This window comes from Pelodiscus sinensis, chromosome 13, assembly GCF_049634645.1.
Source record: "Pelodiscus sinensis isolate JC-2024 chromosome 13, ASM4963464v1, whole genome shotgun sequence".
NCBI lineage: Eukaryota > Metazoa > Chordata > Testudines > Trionychidae > Pelodiscus > Pelodiscus sinensis.
In genome coordinates, this window is record NC_134723.1 from 35,434,840 (window position 1) to 35,456,780 (window position 21,941).

The following is a 21,941-nucleotide window of genomic DNA, read 5'->3' on the forward strand; positions in this document are numbered from 1 at the left end:
AGGTTCAGTCCTAAGCCTTCCAAGGCACAGTAGCCATGTAATTTTGGTAGAACAGATGGTAGGTGAGTGTAACTGGGCAGACCAGGCCCATGGCTAAAAAGGGGCCATAGAGAAATCCTCCAGGGTGGCTAGAAGGGCTGGGAAGAAACCAGCCAATCAGGGGCCAAGAAGGACTACATAAGAAGCTGCAGCACCCGAATCAGTGCAGTTGCATCCCAGACCTTAGGGAGAGAGGACTAGAGATAACTGATTGGCCTGAGAGAGTGGCTCCATGGGGAGAGGTTAGAGACTGTGAACTGGAAGATAAAGCCCTGAGCTGTGGGCAAAGAAAGTTGTCTCCAGGAGGAGGAGGAGGAGCCTTGGAAGTATCACTCTTGATCAGATTGAGGAGAATGAACTGAGAGAACCTACAGAGGGCACCAGGATGGGCCCCTGTTTGAGGTGTACCCTGGAAAGGGTCTGTATTTCACACAGGATTGAGACTTGGCTGGAGTAGCCAAAAAGCTTTTTAAACCGACCATGCAGGCGCACACACTTGACCGGATGAGGGCGCTCGCGGAAGGTGAGTGCCACCCCATTACAGTGGTTTATTAATTATTATTATTATTATTTTTTATCTGTAACAACTATTTTCAATTAGTTTCTCATCTGGCAATAAGGACGAAGGTAACAAACAGGAGCAAGCCACATGAGGGAGGTTCACATGTAGCTGGCAATGAGGTTGGGTGGGGTTGAAGCCACTTCAGTTTCCTCTGACAGGACAGCTGCAGAGACACATCTCCGATTCTGGAATATTTTAGCACTGCCTCACATCCTGTGTCTTATTGGCTCCCTGTGGAGTCATTCTGTTGTTAACGCATCCTTCTAGGGCCTGATCCGAAACCCCCTGAAATGAAGAGAGGTTCTTACTGACTTTGGTGAACTTTGAATCTGATCCTTTTTCAGTGACTTTATCCCAGATAAGAAAATTTCTTAATAGCCAATGACAATATTGTTTCCATTAACATTGTCTGGTCCTTACTGAAACCCAGCTCAGACATGTAACAGCCAGTTGCAACATCTCCCAAGCCTAGCGCCCAAGTGCGCTCTATATCACTTACAAGATGGAAAACTGTAACCTGGAATACAGGGACACTGACACAGACGTAGGAGAGTTCTGGTGGATAACTGGTTGAATACGAGCTCCCAGTGTGATGCTAGCCAAGATGAGGAATGCCAGTTTTGGATGCACAAGGAGGTGAATATCAGGTAAGCATATGAGATCTGAGACCATTACTGGATACTGTGTCCAGTTCTGGAGTCTCCATTTGAAAAAGGATGTTGAAAAATTGGAAGGGATTCAGAAAGCAGCTTCAAGAATTATTCAAGGTCCAAAAATCCTGCTTTACAGTAAGAGACTTGAGAAGCTCAATTTATTTAGCTTATCCAAGAGAAGGTTAAGAATTGACTTGATCATGGTCTAACAATACCTAAATGAAGATGAGATTTCTCATAATAGCTGTTCTACAGGAGGAATGGCCATAAGTTCCAGTGCTTGGAAGCTAAAGTTAAACAAATTCAGACAAGAAAAATGCACGTCTTTCAACAGTGAGGCTGTGTCTACATTGGCATGATTTTGCGCAAAAGTGGCCGATTTTGCGCAAAAACATGCTGCCTGTCTACACTGGCGAGGAGATCTTGCACAAGAACACTGACGTTCTAATGTGTGAAATCAGGGCTTCTTGTGCAAGAACAATGATGCTCCCGCTCAGGAATAAGCCCTCTTGCACAACTGTTCTTGTGCAAGAGGCCAGTGTAGACAGGCAACATGAATTTCTTGCGCAAGAAAGCCCGATGGTTAAAATGGCCATCAGAGCTTTCTTGCGCAAAAGAGCATCTACACGGGCACGGATGCTTTTGCCTCGTACAATGAGGGTTACGGGAGTTGGAGTAAGAAGTCCTCCAGCTCAACATTATTTTGACTGTCAGAATAACTGCGTGTAGTGCAGATGTGGACTGTGTTATTTCGGAATAACGTCAGCTATTCCAAAATAATGCTGCTGTGTAGACATAACCCTACGGTTTTACTACTCAGAGCAATGGATTTACTGAGTTTGCTGTATTGTATTTTATCATTCTAATCTAGATACTACTTAGTTACAATCTATGTACTCTAATTACTGTTGCTCAGACAAAGTGGGAAGCCCTTAGCTCTTAGACCTTCTATGAAGTTATTAGCCCCAGGGTTTTACAGATAACATGAGCATCTGCAGAGTTTACCCAACTTAATTTGTTATATTTTCAAGTGAAGGAACAACGCTTATATGTTTGACATCATGGGACAGCATAAACACAGAAATTTATCACCATAACAAAGAGAACTGGCCCCTTGAGTTGCTTTGTGTACCGTACAAATCAGATTAATCAGGTGTGCACCTGTGTCTCCTACATTTCTTTGGTTTAGTTTTCCTCCTGTGCTGTTTGACAGCAATTATAATATATTGAAAAACTTTATAGCAAAAATGCTCTGGACTATATAGTTCAGGGACTATAGTTTTACAGCTAAGGACTGTTTGTCTCCATCTTTAGCTTCCAGTAATGGCAAAGAAACATGCACAGTCAAAACTCTCATTGTAACTGTTCCCATGGAAAAAACTACATTGAAATTATTAAAAAAAAAGTAAAGTAATATAACCAGCCTGGTAGTTTACTGGTTCAGTTGTTCAAAAAAAGTGTCACTGTTGCGCAAACAATGCTCTTACAAGAGGAAAACAGGTTACCAGGGGGTGTTTTCACTTGTGAGCTTGTGTGTGAGGGTTCACTGAGACAAGCACTCAGAACACTGAGGTCCTGGTCCTGACTGTGGGGCCTCTTGAGTGCTGCTGAAATACATGTTATTTTTTGTGTTAGTCACAAACAGGGATCCTCCTGGAAATCTGGATCTTGTGTATATGTGCAGCACCAAACACAGCAAGAGGCAGTCCCCATGAGATTAGTGTGAACGAACAGACAGTGTGGTAGTGCTGTGACCCCAATTTTAAAGATGGGGAAGTGAGACTGAGGGAGACAAAGTGACTTGGCCAAGGTTCCCTAGGGAATCGGTGACTGAGTTAGACTCGAAAGGTCTAGGCTTTAAACCAGAGCCATGCCTGCAAAACCATGCTCTCTCTTTATATGAAAGATAGCCTCCACCCCAGTCCTGCAAGCACTTGCTCATGTCAGTGCTCCTCCTCACGCTGGAGGGAATACATCTGGGTCAAACACGTGCCTAAGTGTTTGCTGGCTTAGGGCAAATGCGACTGTTAGAATGCTTCTTTGGCCTGTCCTTTGCCTCAAATTATGGCTATTTGTTTTATCATAGTGCCTAGGACTCTCTCACCGTAGGCTAGGACCCTGCTGTGCTAGGAGCTATACAGACAGAACAGAAAGATTGTCCATGTTGCTACTTCCAATCAGCTGTTGATGTCAGGAGCTAACACTGTGTTCCAGCATTATCTTGTCTTGCTCACAATTGCTGCACTGAAGGACTCTTTGCCCTTCCACCCAAATCCTTAGTTGTGATTTCTACTCTTAAATAGGCACTAGCACTTCATCGGCCAGTAGCAGGCTCAAATGTTGCTTGTGGTAAGGACTTCAGAAAGGACAACCTCATCCGAGGCCCTGGATAGCGCTGTGACAAAAGCTGAGCAGCTCAGTTTAATCTTGCCTGACACCAGCCACTGTCTCATCCTACTTTTAATGGAGAAATCAGGCACTGACTTTGGGTGGTGTGAATTTCTGATGCACCAAGAAGAAGTGGTGGCAGTTCTCTGCAGGCATACGCTGAATGCTGCTCTGTTAACATTTATTATGGAAGTCACCATTTCTCTCTTTACAGTGCCCTTCCGAGGAATAAAATACCTAACCACACCCATGAAAATGACAGAAATTAAACTGAACTTGACAGAGCCCAATAAAAATCTGAGCACCATCCCATGGGGTGACATTAACAGTGGGGTGAAATCCTGGCCCTGTGGGAGTCCTGCCCTGGCTTGCAGAGAAGTCAGGGTTTCACCTTTGGACTCCATAGGCCTGGAAGCACAAATGAGGAACATACTTTAAATCCTTTATGAAATAATGTTTTAATCGTGTTAAGAACAGCCATAGTGGGTCAGACCAAAAGGTCCATCTAGCCCAGTATCCTGTCCACCGATAGCAACCAATGCCAGGTTCCCCGGGGGAATGAACAGCACAGGGTATCAAGTGATCTGTTCCCTGTCGCCCGTTCCCAGCCTTGACAGAATCTAAGGACACCATCCACGCCTAGCCTGGCCCTATCCTTCATGAATTTATCTAGCTCTTTTTTGAACCCTGTTAAAATTGGCCAGAAGGAGCAGAGCTGAGGCAGCCAGCCCCCTAGTGCCACCCAAAAGGTACGGGCCCCTTCCCTGCCCTCAGCACCATATGCAGAGTGCGTTGAGGCACTCTGACAGCAATTCTAAGGGGCCCAATAGCCTCAGCCCTTTAGAATCGCCAGGCCTGGGGCAATTGCCCTCTTTGTCCTCCTTCCCCACACCGGTGGGCCAAAGCGCAAGAGAAATGACTTTTGCTGTACTTTCAAAGCAGCTTTGTTCAGTAAAATTGACGACTCTGCTCCATGGAAAAGCTCTGTGCAGCTGGTCTCCTATTTTGTCTAAAGATCTAGGTGGGGGAGGAGATCAACATCACGGGCTTTCAAATCAAACCAGAAATAAACTGTCAGATGTCCTTAGTTGAGGGCATTGTCTTCGACTGCTAGACTACAAGTGGATATGGCCTCCTTCCTTTTCCCTATATGCCCCAGATCAGAGCTGCTGAGATATTTTTCATATACAGAAGATCTTTGTAAACTCCCTTAGAGACGTGAAATTAAATGTTGATAAAAGGTCTATTTATATCATAAACATGGTAGCTGTTACCATAGAGTCTACTGCCACCTGCTGGATTCCCTTGGTCTCCCTCTGCTCTCTCACAATCACTGCGGTTTGCCTTCTATGAGAACATTGTATCTCTACAGTGGTAGGTAGCAGTGCTATGGTCTGTTCTGTGGGTGTATTGTGAACAAAAGCACCAGAGACATTTAGCAACATGAAGATCTCCACAGATAGCTGTGATGCCACAATGCGAGTGGCCTGCTTTAGGGAGTGTGATCAAATGAGTTTATTTCTGATGCCCGAGTTTGCTTAGAGTGGCAGACAGCTGAAAGCATCCAACCTGAATTTCAGTGCATAGTTTCATCTTAGCTCCTACAATAAATTGGATTTTTAAAAAGGTTTCCACAGAGTGCAGCACAACCAGCAGTGCAAATGAGGCAACTGCTTTTTATAGCACATGCTCTTAATGATAGCATCTTCATTAACATATTAGCAGACAGGATAACTTCCAGCACTCCACATCATTAAGAACTTTAAATGATCATTTCTGCATATTGTATCTAATTCTCTTTACTTACTGATTAGAAATGCCCAGGCTTCAGAAATGCTAACGCCACGTAGAAACAGCAAGCTGGTAGTTATCTCATTAGAACCTGCTTCACAATCTTGCCATGGGGCTTGTAGTGTTGGCCTTTTTTATTTTCCCTTACTTTGTGCTCTGAATGACTCTGAAGTTTCCCTCTGCTCTTTCCCTTAATGAGTTGTGCTGCGGTAGGCTAAAATAGCCCTAGCATAGGCTTCTCATTTGAAATCGTCTAATTGCTAAAGTAAGAACAGAAAACCTTTTGCCATATTTTCTGTTAATTATTTATGGTTTGTTACCAGTGTCCTCCCACTTCATACAGCTGTCACATAATAGACCTACAAGTTCTAACTAACTACAGCTAGTGGGATCTAATTGCTATCAAATCTTTCCTGTTTGCCAGACTACCTTCTTAGAAACCTTAAACATAATTTCCCCCTTTTATAGATTTCCATTTGGCAAAGCCTCAGTGTTTGCTAACAGAGCCAATGTGTACACAGCCAGCAGAAATGTGAGAGAGCAAAATGCAGCTTTAAAGATGTCCTACGAAATGAGCTGTGTTTTTGTCGAGTGCTTGCTCATATCAGTTCCAGTTAGGTGTGCACATGCACCGTGTGCTCGGCTGTCAGACATTTTTCCTAGCACTGTGGAGCCCTCTGGAGTGGCGTTGGTATGATACTTGATATAGACCCTGCCAACCTGACCCCTCTTCAGTTCCTTCTTACCGTCGGTGACGGTTGTTGGAACAGCGATTGTTTTGCTTAGCAAGCTCTCCACTCATCCCTTGCGTTTGTCACTGTAGTTGTAGTTAGTATTAGTTATCCCCTTAGTTAGTTGTAGTTTTGTTAGCAGAAGGGGAGGGGGAACTTTCCCATTTCCACGCATGTTCCCTCTGGGACTTAGGGCATGCCCAAATCTCAGCAATTCAGTTCCTGCTCAAAGCCTATGCCTATGGTTGATCCTCACCTGTCATAGGTGTCTGGGAGAGGCTCACCACTCTGCAACATGTAGGATCTGCAAGAGTTTAAGCCTTGGATGGAAGGAGCAGGACTGTCAATTAAAGCAGCTCCGAGTGGAGTCAGCACACTGTCCCCAGCAGAAGCTAGACCCAGTGCCATTCTGGGTCACCAAATGTAGCACCCATTTGGCAGTTTCCGACGTGGTGCTGAGAAAGGACTCGGCATGGCAACCTCAGCACCACTGCTCTCCAGCATGGAAGCAGCCATCTTCCCGGTGCTTCTCCCAGTCTCCTGTTGGGTGCAGCAAGAATGCAAAGGGGGTATCATTGGTACCATTGCTGTGTCTTCCGCCAGGGACAGTGCGAACGAAGGGCCCTTGGATGTGAGACCTCTGGGCCACATGGGCTCTGGACCCTCTAGCAGGCCCCATCCTTCTGGAGTCGCTGTGGCTGCAGGTGGAAGAGGTGGCAATGCCTTCCCTCCCACCCGATACTTTTCAGGCCTTGTTGAAATGACAGTGCAGAAGTCTCCCACTGTATGAGAGAAACCACCACTTCCCATCACCAGGCAATGTCCAGAGGCAAGCTGGCAATGTTTGGACCGTTGGCAGCCTGACCTACTTCACAGCAATGTTTGGAGGCCTGGCACCGCTCCCAGGGGAACTGCTGGTCTGACTCGTGGTGCCAGTCTGATTCACAGCAATAGTCCCACAGGCCTGACCCTCGAAGTGCTCAAGGGTGTTGGGACCACCACCTATAGACCACAGAGCATTGCTGGCCCTCCTCCGCTGGCTGGCCAAAAACATGAATATCCAGAAATAGGAGATCATGGCACAGAAGGACCAGATGGTAGATATTTTGACACCATGAGGTCCCTCCAGAGTGGTGTTGCCAATAACTAAGACCATCTAGGATAACACTAAGACTATCTGGCAAACACATGCCTCTAATCCCCTGACAGCCCAAGTAGTCAAGCAAAAATTCTTCACACTCCCGGTGGTAGGGAGACTGCCTCACACTGGCCGTAAAGGGTTAAAACAGGCAGGAGAGAGCCTGCACAGAGCCCTGGCCAATGAGGGGGAAGCTTGGAAAGAACCAATCAGGCTGTAGCTTGTGGGGGCAGCCCTGTATAAAAGGAGTTGCCCAGCAGAAAGTAATCAGTTAGGCCCTGACCAGTGTGGGGCAGTTGCCCTACCACACCCACAAAGGGGAACTAATACCTGTTCACCTACCATCAGCTGTGCTCACTGGTGGTTGAGGCAGTGAATGAAAAGGAAAGGTAAGGTTCATCAGGCTCCAGCACCTCAGATGAGGGATGCTTAGTGCCCAGAGCTGTTGTGCCATAAAATTTATTCCACTGGGAGTTTGCTGCTCAGGGTTGTGAATCAACAAGCAATCCTGAGCAGACACAAGTCCCCTGGGATAGCCCTGTGCTGGCATGCTTGGCTCTAACCAACTATCCAGGACCTTCCCTTTGAAGGAACTTGCTGTTTGTGGAGCAAATGAACCCTAAACTCCACAACCTCAAGGACTCTCATGATGCAATGAAGTCCCTGGGTATTCCTACTCTGGCTACCCAGTGGAAGCCTGTTAAGCAGAGAGTAATCAGCAGCTGTTATATCCTTCCAGGCCTAGGCAGAACTTTTTGTGGAGGTGTCATTGATAGGGCAGACACAAGCTGTCCCGTCCTCCATGCAGGCAGGCCTCAGGATGGCCCAATCCTTTGCGGGGGACTAAAAAACCCTTTTGAAGTGTGCCCAAGGGCAGGTTACCAGAAAATTCTCTGGATCTTTCTCCCCACCTTCTGAACTATCCCATTTCTACAGGGCATGGTCTCTAATCACCTCAGCCTTGCCCCTTCTGCCCGAAGCCCTGTCCCTGAATAAGCAGGCCTGTTGGCCCTGCTGCCTGTGAATAAAGGAAATGGTGGAATTAGCTAGAACATCTGTATGCAGCAGAAAACTACCCTTTGACCTCAGACACACAAAATAAACATAATATAGTTGTTTATAGTGGTAGAAAATCTTTCCAGCTACGTCTAGACTGGCATGATTTTCCGGAAATGCTTTTAACAGAAAAGTTTTCCGTTAAAAGCATTTTTGGAACAGAGCATCTAGATTGGCACGGAAAAGCGTCTGTGCCAATCTAGACGCGCTTTTCCGCAAAAAAGCCCCGATGGCCATTTTCCGCAAAAAAGCCCCGATGGCCATTTTCGTGATTGGGGCTTTTTTGTGCAAAACAAATCTGAGCTGTCTACACTGGCCCTTTTGTGCAAAAGTTTTGCGCAAAAGGACTTTTGCCCAAATGGGAGCAGAATAGTATTTCCACAAGAAGCACTGATTTCTTACAGTAGGAAGTCAGTGCTTTTGCGGAAATTCAAGCGGCCAGTGTAGACAGCTGGCAAGTTTATCTGGAAAAGCGGCTGATTTTCCGGAAAAACTGGCCAGTCTAGACACAGCCTCCATATTTATCTTGTCATGTGTCAAACACTAGGCTTTAGGTGTGTACTTTAGATGTGGATTCAGACTCTGCGCTCCACAAACCAAAACTTAGCTTCGTGTTCAAAGATCCAGATCCAGCCAACATATTATTGGGGTCGGGTCTTGGGGTTCTGATTTGGAGATGGGCATGTGTCTGTAAAAATGAAACCTTTTCAGCAATGATAGGTATAATTTACACAATTTCTTCTCTCTGTTCCCTTCATGCTTTTCTGCAAGGCAAATAATTAGCCAACGATAAGTAAATAAGGATTTTTTTCATTTGCTTTCTTTGCATCCTTTTAAAAAACCAAACGGAAAAAAGCCAGAGTTTTCATGAAACAATAGGCATTAGCCACTGTCGGAAGACAGGATACCGGGCTTTATGGATCATTGGTGTGACTCAGCACGGCCATTCTTAATATATTCTTAACATAATATTTAAGTTACATATAAAATATGAAAAGTACAGTAATAAAGTTAAATGTCAATGTCTTTCTGCATATCAACTTTGCCTTTGACTTCTCAAATGACCCTCTAGTTTTTCTCATGTTTTCCACATACTTGATTTTCTGAAGAACTAAAGTGAAAATGAAAACTGCGTTAATCTATACACACCAAACAGTGTTCTTCATATAGATCACTGGAAATAATTTTCTCTAGTAACTGGTCTCTAGTTCTCCTACCTTGTTCCCAGTATAGGGGCTCATCCAAATCTTGGCAATCAAACAGACTATTCTGCTGTCCCTAAATGAACAGCAATTAACTTCTAAAAATGTGTAGCCCGCAAAACTCAAGTGAAAAGTGCCCTAGGATGGAGTGGAGAACCAAAGAAGCCAAACCACCCATGAGAAGTATTAACCAGCATCTTTGTATCAGTTACTACAAGTTGAAACTCTGTAAACTGGGACTCTCTGGTCCGGCAACATCCATGGTCAGGCATGACCACGGATGTTCCAGGACCAGGGAGTTCTAGTGGCGGGCCAGGAGCCCTGCAGGGCAGCAGGCTGCAGGCAGTGATCTACCAGTGGGGCTGGTTGCCTAATGTGCTGCAGCGGGGCTGCCTGATGGCATCAGGTTGACACACTTAAAGCTCATCAGTTTCCCGGTAAGAGTGATGTGGCGCGCATACTTCTGACTGCTCCTACCTCATAGATCAGGTACCTCTTAGTCAGCTGGGTAAAGTGGAGGTGGCCATTCTGCGTGATGTTGAGCAAAACTTGAACCCGGGCCCGCCAGGATCTTAGTGAAGTGCCTGATTCACTCAGTGGTGCTGCTCTGCCTCATACAAATCATTAAATAATCTCCGGGCCAGAGAGTGACTGGTCAGGCTTTCCATTTTTGTGAGAGTTAGAAACTTACTTTTGTGGATGAAAACTGAGATTCTGACCTCCTCACATGCCTCCAGGAATGAGGGTCCACAGCATGGGCCAGTAAAGCCTGTCCTTTACCCAGACCTGGCAAGGAGCTCTGACACCCGAGGCAGTGCTGTCTGATGTACTCCTGGCCTAAGAAAAGTTGTTACAGCTCCTTCAAAGAGTCCTTGATCCTGGAACTTGAGCTGCCAGGGGAAACCGTTGTATATAGCATTTCAACAGGGCTCTTAATAGGGGCCAGGTAGGGGTCCATCTAGATGGAACAGATTTCAGGATTGGGAGCTTAAAAGTATCAAGGAAGGGAGGGTTGTATACATCACAGTTATGATTTTTCTTGCCTCATTTTTGCCACATACTCAGTCCCAATTCAAAATGTGCTATTCCAAAGTAAGACAGCGCACAGATGCTGGCATGCAAACAAGAGCGTCAGCAACGTTGATACCCTTGCCCTAAGTTATAGTAAACATCTGCCTGTGTCCCTAGAACTGATGATCTGAGGCACTGGACTACTAGTGGATGCTTTTAATGTCTCCTTAAATGGTTTTCTGAGTTCTAGCTGTGAAGGGTAGGTAAGTGGAGTTCTTTAGTCCAAAATGAAGTTGTGACAGGGTGGATGATGCCCAAAGCCCCCTGCTGGAGGCTGGTGGCCTTACCACACCTTGCCCCAGGGAAAAGAGCAGAAGTCCTCCAGGCAGCTAGAGTGGCTGCTTCTGCTGTAGCCAATCAGGCCCCAGCAAGCTGATATAAAGAAGCTGCTGGGCCAGGGCCTGGCAGTTCCTTGCTGGAGCTCAACCTAGGCAGACCCAGGGACTGACTGGGAAGACAGTGGCACCTCAGACAGCTCTTAGTGTGAGCTGGATTTCAGACCTGGCTGAGCTGGATTTTAGCCAGCAACTGCTACTTACAGGGTCCCTTGGCTGGAGCCCAGAGGAGTGGGTGGGTCTGGGTCCCCTCCCCAACAGCTACAAAAAGCGGGTAAGAATAAGCCTGGTAGCAGGTGATTAAGGCCATCTGGGATACCTTTCTTGTCAGAGCAGAGAAGCTTGTTGATACATGCCTCAGCTGCAGAGGGGCGCTGGTGAGAGGGTGAGCTCCTTTACAGGATTATTTTCAATAATTATGAAGGATAAGAAGACACTCATTGGCAGAGTACATTGCTTTGTTTTAAGGTTTTCTGCAGTATAAAAGTCTGTTGGTGGCTCTGATTAGAAAATATAGCACCAATCACTCTGGGAAAAGTGGGAGAAACAGGGTTGCCAGGTATCCAGTTTTGAACCGGACAGTCTAGTATTTGAGCTTTCTGTCCGGGAAACAAATTGAGAAAAATAAAAATGTCTGGTATTTTCTAAAGAAGATGTCATGTAGATTGTGATGTAATGTCTGGTATTTTTGTTGCAACCCTAGGGAGAAACAGGGATTTAGCCTGGTGGGAAACTCTATAGTATTTTAAGCATAAATTATTTACTTTAAAGTTCACCCTGTGAATTTTTCTTGCCATGGTAGCAAATTACTTAGTAGGTTATCACAGCAACGTATGGGACAATGTACCCCTCCCTTTCAGCAGTTTGACAGATGAACATTCCTAACTGGAATATGTTGTCTGTCACTTCACCATTGCAAGACTGTTTCTGTGTTTGGGATTTTGAATAATTTTTTTTTTTAGCTAATGGTCTGTTTTTATGGAAACCTTTCAGAGACTAGAAGTTGATTTAAAAAATCATCTACCATAAAGTCTCTTGATCATATTTTATGTCTTCTGCAATTTATAGAGGTAATCTTGTATCCCTCTGATATTTATGACATGTAGGAATAATTCCCTATGGTGGTTAATCTCAATTCTATACCTTTTAAAAATATTAAAATATCTTTAAACCAGAGCTTATAAAAAGGTAACTCTTAGAGCCGATCTTCAGCTTCAATTGCTCCTGCAGGGGAAGTCATAATGATGAATTTGTGACATAATTTCTACGGCAACACGCTGTGATTTCATAAATGCGGGATGATGATTATAGTGCAGGATCAAGGTGAAGCTGGATTGTGATGGAAAAAAAGCCCCTATTCAAATGCAAATTTTTCCATAATAGCAGAGGGGATACCAGAAATTACTGGCAATTTATTTTATTTGCGATTAAGCTTCTCATTCAGTTTTCTCCAGTATGAAAGTTACTCTTTACAAGAGGAGAAGCAAAGAAATGGCTGAAAAGAGGGCTTAAAGCAAACCAAAGCAAGCCTCTCTTGTGTCATAAGAATAAAACTGGTTGGTCTGATAATGACAAATTAATTGATTAGTATAATAACAATGCTCTGTACCTCTATAGCTCCGGCCATCTCACACACCTTAACTGATTAAGCCACACAACAGACTCTGAGGTAAATCATATTATTACTCTCATTTTACATAATACATGGGGTTAAGTGATTTGCTTAAGGTCATATGGTAAGTTAGTGTCAAAATCAGGGTTCTATTTCCACTTGGAAGACCCATCAACTAACAAGCTGAGGTTTGGCTAATCAAATGTCAAACTGGCTGTTAGATTGTGATTGAATAAAGTACACTAACCAAAATGAGCACAAATACCTGTAGTCATTTGCAACCTAGAAATCAATCAATCCTATATCATCCCCCATTAAAAATCAAAATAAGAAAGAAATAAAGCTAGTATTGTTTTCTGGCATTTCAGTTTTGAATAGCCAGTGGCTTATTGGCTTTTAGTTAGGCATTCACTATGGAATTGGGAGCAAACTTTTTTTTGTTCCTGAAATTTAAACTGTTTAGCTCAAGATTAAGCTAATTGCTTCTGTAAAACACCATTCACATATCATCTAGCATACATCTGTTAACCCTGGGAGGGATACATGTGAACCAGTTGGCAGATGGTCTTTTGGATTTGAGTGGCCCACAGCCAAGTAGCTACCAGTAGGGTGCTTACAGAGATATAGCAAAGAAGTCACGCTACATGCATATTCCATTTGGTTACTTATCTTTGTCTTAATGATGTTCATGTCCAAGGCAATAAAATGCCATTACACCTTCCCCCAATGGACTTGGTTGATAGATCTGATTTGGCAAAACATTTTTTCAGGGATTTTCTAAGGGAGGGGCTTTTATTTTGTGTATCCTGTACATGCCAAAACATTTTCCACATTATTAAATAATTACTTAAAGTGCCCCAACTATTGCTCATCAATTCTATGTAGAAGAAATTCCTTTGATGAAACTATCTTTCAAAAGCAAATGTACCTTCATTTCCATTAGCCTGCAAGATTCATATTTATTGCATGAGACATAATATCCTACCATTCAAAAAGCCACCTTGCCAGCTATAAGCCAGTCTATTTTAAATCTATACAGTATTTATACAAGAATCTGCTGCATGAACATTATGGTCTTACTCATCTGGTAGGAATTGTCACGCCAAGCCTATAAGAACCTTAATAGAATGGAAGCCCATTATTTGGAATAGAAAATATCTTTGTAGGTACATAGTAGAATACTGATCAGAATGTATATGAGGAAATGGAATAGGATACACAAGTTCATAGAATCATAGAACACTAGAACTGGAAGGGATCTTGAGAGGTCATCAAGTCCAGTCCACTGCCCTCACGGCAGGCCCTAACACCATCTACATCATCCCTGATAGATCTAGAGGCTCTTAAATATTTGTTCTTAAATATCTTCACTGCTCTTAAATCTCTCCAGTGCTGGAGATTCCACAACCTCCCGAGGCAACTTATTCCAGTGCTGAACCACCCAGATAGGAAGTTTTTCCTAATGTCCAAACGAATCTCTTGTGCTAGGCTAATGTGGAGGGCAACCAGGAGGCATCTTGTTTGTCACTGGCTATTTTAGATCCAAAAAAGCCACCTTGAAAAGGGCTCAGAGTGGCAGGTGAGATGCCAGCCTAGTTCAGGGATTGCATTTAACAGTGGCAATTAATGGGAGCTGTCCCATCCTAAGATTAAAATGATACCTACAGTGAGAGCTAGTTCCGTTCCCCCATTACAATGTAATAACCAACCAGCAGCCATTTGGCCAATAGCCGTTCATTGGCAAAAGGCCAACTGGTCCTTTGCGGGGGACTAAAAAACCCTTTTGAAGTGTGCCCAAGGGCAGGTTACCAGAAAATTCTCTGGATCTTTCTCCCCACCTTCTGAACTATCCCATTTCTACAGGGCATGGTCTCTAATCACCTCAGCCTTGCCCCTTCTGCCCGAAGCCCTGTCCCTGAATAAGCAGGCCTGTTGGCCCTGCTGCCTGTGAATAAAGGAAATGGTGGAATTAGCTAGAACATCTGTATGCAGCAGAAAACTACCCTTTGACCTCAGACACACAAAATAAACATAATATAGTTGTTTATAGTGGTAGAAAATCTTTCCAGCTACGTCTAGACTGGCATGATTTTCCGGAAATGCTTTTAACAGAAAAGTTTTCCGTTAAAAGCATTTTTGGAACAGAGCATCTAGATTGGCACGGAAAAGCGTCTGTGCCAATCTAGACGCGCTTTTCCGCAAAAAAGCCCCGATGGCCATTTTCCGGAATAACTTGCCAGCTGTCTACACTGGCCCCATGAATTTCCGGAAAATAACTGACGATCTAATGTAAAATCATCAGTGCTTTTCCGGAAAAACTATGCTGCTCCCATTCGGGAAAAAGTCCTTTTCCGGAAAACTGTTCCGGAAAAGGGCCAGTGTAGACAGCCCAGCTTTCTTTTCTGCAATAAAGCCCCAATCGAGAAAATGATGATCGGGGCTTTTTTGCGGAAAAGCGCATTTACATTGGCACGGACGCTTTTCCGCAAAAAGTGCTTTTCCAGAAAAGCATCCTGCCAATGTAGATGCGCTTTTTCCGAAAATGCTTATAACGGAAGACTTTTCCGTTATAAGCATTTCCGGAAAATCATGCCAGTGTAGACGTAGCCTAACTGTTGGACAATCACCTCTATAATCTAAAGCAGTAGTTCTCAAACTCTTTGGCCCGCCGCTCGCCCTGCTCAGCGCAAACCTTTCCGCGGACCAGCCACCAACCACCCATGATGACAAAATAGATGCAGGACAGGGTGTGGGCGGGAAGTAGGGTGCAGGAACGGGCTAAGGGTGATAGTCTGGCTGGGATTCCAGCCAATGGGAGCAGTGGAGACAGCTTCCAGGTGAGTAGTTTCTTGTGGAGCTGCTTCCTGCTCGGTGAGCTAGATCCCTGTAGTGGGAAGCCTATCTCACAAGTGAGAGGCTTAGAGGCTGGAGTGCCTGCACAGGCTCCCTAATCTGGAGCGGGGGAGAAGGCTGAGCACTGAGACCATGGTCGTTTGCAAGATGGCCGTGGTCCATGGGCCACACTTTGAGAACCACTGATCTAAAGCAGCATGTTGGGGAGAAAATGCTATTTTAGAATGGCAAGTATTTTGGGGTGGGACAGAGGAGAGTGTTTAACTGTGGAAATATCAGGGTTAGTTGCTGCAAGACAAACATTTAATAGTCTAGTGCAAATAATGAAGTGAGCACCAATAAGCCATAATTCTATTTGGTGCTAAATATGAGTCAGCAGTGTGATGCTGTTGCAAAGAAAGCAAACATGATTCTGGGATGCATTAACAGGTGTGTTGTGAGCAAGACACGAAAGGTCATTCTTCCGCTCTACTCTGTGCTGGTTAGGCCTCAATTGGAGTACTGTGTTCAGTTCTGGGCACCGCATTTCAAGAAAGATGTGGAGAAATTGGAGAGGGTCCAGAGAAGAGCAACAAGAATGATTAAAGGTCTAGAGAACATGACCTATGAGGGAAGGCTGAAGGAATTGGGTTTGTTTAGTTTAGAAAAGAGAAGATTGAGGGGGGGCATGATAGCAGTTGTCAGATATCTAAAAGGGTGTCATAAGGAGGACGGAGAAAACTTGTTCATCTTGGCCTCTGCGGGTAGAACAAAAAGCAATGGGCTTAAACTGCAGCAAGGGAGGTTTAGGTTGGACATTAGGAAAAAGTTCCTAACTGTCAGGGTAGTCAAACACTGGAATAAATTGCCTAGGGAGGTTGTGGAATCTCCATCTATGGAGATATTTAAGAGTAGGTTAGATAAATGTCTATCAGGGATGGTCTAGACAGTATTTGGTCCTGTCATGAGGGCAGGGGACTGGACTCGATGACCTCTCGAGGTCCCTTCCAGTCCTAGTATTCTGTGATAAGCATTAGCAAATGGCTAATATTTAGTGTGCAGTAGTGCTTAACTGATGTTTGCGTGCCCTGCACGATGGGGTGTACAGATCAGTCAACAGAAAGTTCTGCTTAGTGAAAATTGGTATTGGAAGTGACCAGTTTTAATTATACAATGAATGTGGTAGATAGCCCTTAATTAGGGCCTGATGTAAATCCACTGTAGTCAGTTCAATGACTTTTGGATTGGGCCCTTCATGGAAACTTTTAAAAATCAGTTTAATCCTTCTGCTTTCCTGTTTGTACCCTGCAACGAGAAATAAAAATCCCAGACTTGTAAAAAGCCTGATAATCAATAGGTAACCACGCTCCTATGCTGAATCACACAGGAAACTGTATGCCCAAAGGTAACAGGGCTAAAACAAAGCTTTAGTTCTATTTGAAGAGATCTATGAAAGTGAAATAAAACTTATGCTTTTGAACCTATTTTCCTCATTTGATGCACCCCAATGGTATTGATGCCAGACTTTGGCAGGGTTTTGTTGCAGTCTGCATTAATCAGCATGGTGACTGAGGAGAAGTTATTGCAAATATTTATTTCCTTTTTCCGGACGAATATCTGATTCTGAAAGCTTTGTGCCTTGTTTTAGTTTTGGGACATGGAAATGGAAGACTAAGGTGAATTCCTGGAGTTACTGAAGGGAGTTTGTGATCACTGGGAAATGTATTTAGATGCAAATGTATTTTTTAGTCTAAAAGGTGAATAATGCTATACTCATGGAACATTTATAGCATACTTCTTATCCAAAATGATCCCCAAAGTCTTTCTTTCTCTACCTCCCTTTGCTGTCCAGCAAAGCGCAGCCACATAAGGGGAGTGTGTGCTTTTTCCAGCTGAATTTCTATTCTGCATGCTAACATGCCCTTTGTAATTACCCAACTTGGAACAGTGCCAGGAAACCACGATTACCCACCCCTGCTCTTGCAATAATGATCTTTAATGACTAAAAAATGATTAAGGCCTCATTCTCATCAGAAAAACTGCACCTGCAGCAAAGCCTTCAGCCCAGGGCTTGGTGCAGTACGGGCTCAGAAGGGTGCAGTTTGCTGAATTGCCAGCACTGTAATGGGTTAGTGGCTGCAGTGTATTGGGCTGAATCTGAAACAGACGCTAGAGTGGAGCTCTATTGGCAAACAGGCCTACACAAATAGACAGCCCTGAAGGCAGGTAATGTGCAGGGAACGGAGCAGGGTGAATAAAGGCTTCTGTGACTCAAATAAGGACACGCCTGGTATTTTCTGGACTTTTTTTTTACCGGACAGAGCCCCAAAAAACCGGACTATCTGGTAGAGAACTGGACACCTGGCAACCCTAAGTAACTTGGCCTGGCTCTACGTGGGAGCTGTGTACATAGATAGCTCCAGTGATTACAACCCTTCAGAACAAATGCACGGCTTCTTTCTGCTGTCCAATACAGCTTCATGCTGCCTTCCTGAAATCTGGAGCAAGCTCCTCTATCTAGCAGTAAATTGCCACTAAAATAAAAAAGTCCAGTCTGGAGTGGTCTGATTAAACAATTCTGCTAGAGTATCAGAGCAGTAGCCATGTTAGTCTGAATCTGCAAGAACAACGAGAAATCCTGTGGCACCTTATAGACGAACAGATTTATTGGAGGATAAGCTTTTATGGGCAAAGACCCACTTTGTCAGATGCATGTAGTGGAAATTCCAGAGGCAGGTATAAATACACAGGCATAAGAAAAAAGTTCCAAACAAGTTCTGCTAGAAGTCAGCAGTAATTATCCTAAGTTGACTGGTTAGCAATTGATCAAGGCAACCACTATAGTCAATATCCTGTTCAAATGGGATGCGGAAGAGGGAAATATTAATGTTAGGTTGTTTTTTTTTAAATAAGCAAATCTTTATAAGTTGGTAACTTCTTATCCTAGCAAGTGGCTTTGCCTTCAGTATAAAAAAAGGTTGTTTTCAGAAATAATAAACGGAAACACATCGGATACACCCCAAATCCACTTCGTATTGCTCTCCTAGTGAAAATGGACCTGTAGTAAAATTGTTTAAAATGACCTTTGGGTAAAAAATCCCTAAAAGTCTCATGGATTGTGGTATACCAAGGTGTTAAACACAACGATGAAGGATTATTGATTACTGAACTTGAATGTCATACTTGGGTCAAGGTTAGTGGTGTGACTGACAAGAGAGCGACATCTTCCACTGGGGTTGAGATGCAATAAATGTTGTAATTATCGAGCTATTTCACCAGAGGAATTTATAGTCATCCAGGTTGAGGGCTGTAGGTAATACCACAGCATTAATATGAAACAAACATAATATGTCTAAAACATGGCTCTGTCTCCAAATGTAGATGGCACCGGTTATGTTTCCTGAACAAATCTATAGCCATGGATCAATCCATGTTTGCAACAAGACTGAGCCATATTTTAACCATATCAGAGGGCTGAGGTGTATCCTATTATATTGTAGGAACCACAATGTAAATGGGAAAGTGAGGCAGCTCAGCATGAATTTTCTGGGACTAAAGCCAAAACCCCTGGATGGCTGCATCTAAAGCTCTTCTGCTTGGGTTCCCCGCTATCAGGGGCAGGGAGTGGGGCTTGAGCTTTTGTCCCCCTACATGCAACATCAGGGCTCATGTGGGTTCAGGCTTCGGTCCCCCTTCCTGAGATTGTGTAGTAATTTTTGTGGGTAAGAAGGAGGTCATGGTGAAATGAAGTTCGGGAATCCCTACAGTAGGGTATTACGATACCCAAGGGGTTTCCGTTCCAGACTGCATCACGGCATGTATGTGTTACACAGCGAGGCCTTTATTTAGTGTGTACTGAGCCTTTACATGGCCAAGAACTCTGCCTGCCTTCAGAATTGACCGCCATTTTGTGGCAGCCATTCTGTTTTCAGAGCTATTGTGGCTTGTTAAAGGACATGCACATACTGTACTTTCTTGTGTTCGTGGTTATTTTTCCTCTTAATCTAAAATAAGTCATTTTAGACTGAGACTGCATAGTTTTGTTTCTTAACAGCCTGTACAGCCATAAAAGTGTAGCCACCTCTGTGGAGAAGGCCATTGCCAAGGCGTGCTTTGTACATTACCCAACACATTACTTTGGGTGAAATCTTTCCCCAAGGACACTGTGGGGAACTATTATGAGAAGTCACGTGGGATCTTTAACAGATCATATGGAGCAGATGGGAACTTGGCTTTCAAGATATCATCTGCAGGCCCTATCAGGGGGTGAGGAGGAGACAAAGGGGCCTCAAATTGTGATGGTTGTAATTAATTCTGTTACTGTAAAGTGATTTTGCTTGGTCTGAGGGTACGTTTAACCTTTAAGTGAGATGTTTATCTCTGCCTAGGAGATTTTTGTATTCCCGGTTTTTCTTATGTGTCTTCATATACAGTAACCATATCAGCTCAGCTGTAAGCTACCTCTTTGTCCAATTTTAGATTCACCTTTAAAGGCTTTTTTGTGATAATAAAATATAGACTCTGTGAGAAGCTTTAAGTGAGCTTGAATCTCTTACTTGCACAGCATAGGCTCTCACTGAGCTTAAGTCAATTCAGAAGTATACATCCAAATTTGAATGCATTTTAATGTTGTCCATGTGGATGAAGCTGCTAAAAATGATCTACAAAACTAATCTTGTAATTGAAGCATGCAATGCTACATTAGATGTTGAGAGGATTAACACTGAAAGACTTCTTAAAGATATTCAAAAGATTCATGAGCAATGAGATGCAATCCTTTCTGAGTCCAAATTAGTAGCGCAGGATATTGACATTTCATCTGTGTTTTCTACCAATCGCAGCCTAACATCTCAATCTGATACAGAAAGGCACTATCGAGCCAATGTTTTTTGTTATTACTGACTCCATCAAATCTGGTCTTACACGTTGATTTGAGTCAGTGATAAATTTGTACCCTTTTTGGATTTCTTTGGGAGTTCAGAAAACTAAGTGATGAAGATCTATATTGAGCAGCTGAACAGTTTCAACAAATGTACAACAACGAAATTTCAAGAGATCTCTGAGACAAGATTGTCTTCCTGAAATGTATTGATTCCACCAACTTGAAAGCAGACTGCAAGCCAAAAGAACTGCTTCAAGAAATATTCAACCTCATCTTGTTGAATCTATTTCCTAATGTCACAATTGTATTATACATTTTTGTCAGTCTCCCTGCATCAGTGGCTTCGGGTGAATGCACATTCAACATGTTAAAACAAGTAAAGAACTATCATCATTCTACAATGGGACAAGAGCATTTGAATGGGCTCGCAATGCTTAACATTGAGTGATGTGGCACGTAAATTAGATTTTTCTTCAATTATCAACGAGTTTACACACCACAAAGCCAGAAAAGCATTCCTAAAACAAAGCGTTTTGCTTGCAGTGGAAAATCACAAATAAAGTTACATTTGCAATACACATGCTATTGGTATAGTAACTTAATTGTTAATAAATAAATGTCTCAAGTGTTCATTTTCATATATTATTTTGATTTTAGTAGAACCCTGTGGATGAGAAGTTAGATACAGGCAGTCCCCGAGTTACGCGGATCCGACTTACGTCGGATCCGCAGTTACGAACGTGGAATTCTCGCCCCGGAGAACTAGAGCAGCGGGACACCTGGTCCCGCCGCCCGCCTTCTCCGGGGCGAAAAAAGCTGCTCCCCGTCTCCCTGGTCTGCTGTTGCTCTGCCCTGGGCTTCCTGGAATCAGCTGCTGATCAGTTTCAGCAGCAGCTGACTTGGGGACGCCTGGTGTTCTTACCTTGAATCTGTATGTAAGTCGGAACTGGTGTCCAGATTCAGCGGCTGTTGAAACTGATGCTTTGATTGGATGCAGAGGAAACACACAGCTTTCAGTGTTGTGTGCATCACCCACTTCTCTTCACATGCTTTTGCTTTATGTGCATGTGACTTCAGTATACCGGTAAGAAGAAGACCTCCGCAGACGGAAAGCAGAGGAATCAGTCAACTCCATGCATGGGCAACAGTAAACCAATGTCTTGAGAGCCACACTTAGAACCTAATGGTCTGCCCCACTGTCCACTACTGCCTTAAGTATGGATTGGGCAATAGAAATCTTAGTGAGCCCTGGATGTGCTTAACAACAGTACGAGACTGTCTGTCAGGACGAATTTTCTTCTGGGCAGAAGTGTGTTTGGGGCTCAGAATAGCACACAGCTCTGTAAGGAACGGTTTGTATGGTAATGTTAGTAATTACATTTTGTGTCCTTTGTTCCCTTCTGGAGGAACAGAATGTGCCTTTTCAAACTCTGATTTCCCAGGGAGGATAAAAAGGAGTGACAGCCTCGGGCCGGGAAGTGCTGACGCCAAGATGATGCAGCCATTTGCAACAGCCTGTTTTGTTTGATTGCTAGGGCATGGCAGATCTCGAGCTGAAGGAGGAATAGGGAGTTAACTTATCAAGCCCCATTGCTCTGCAGCTTTATTTTATATGGTGTCTTTCCTATACACTGTATCCCCAGAGTACT

At 43.8% G+C, this 21,941-nt stretch overlaps 1 long non-coding RNA gene across 1 annotated transcript in view; it reads right to left on the bottom strand.

Annotated features, from left to right (window-relative positions):
* The window catches only part of LOC142831253 (uncharacterized), a 62,214-nt gene that overhangs the window by 30,270 nt on the left and 10,003 nt on the right, over positions 1-21,941 (bottom strand). The gene's annotated exons all lie outside the window — the stretch shown is intronic.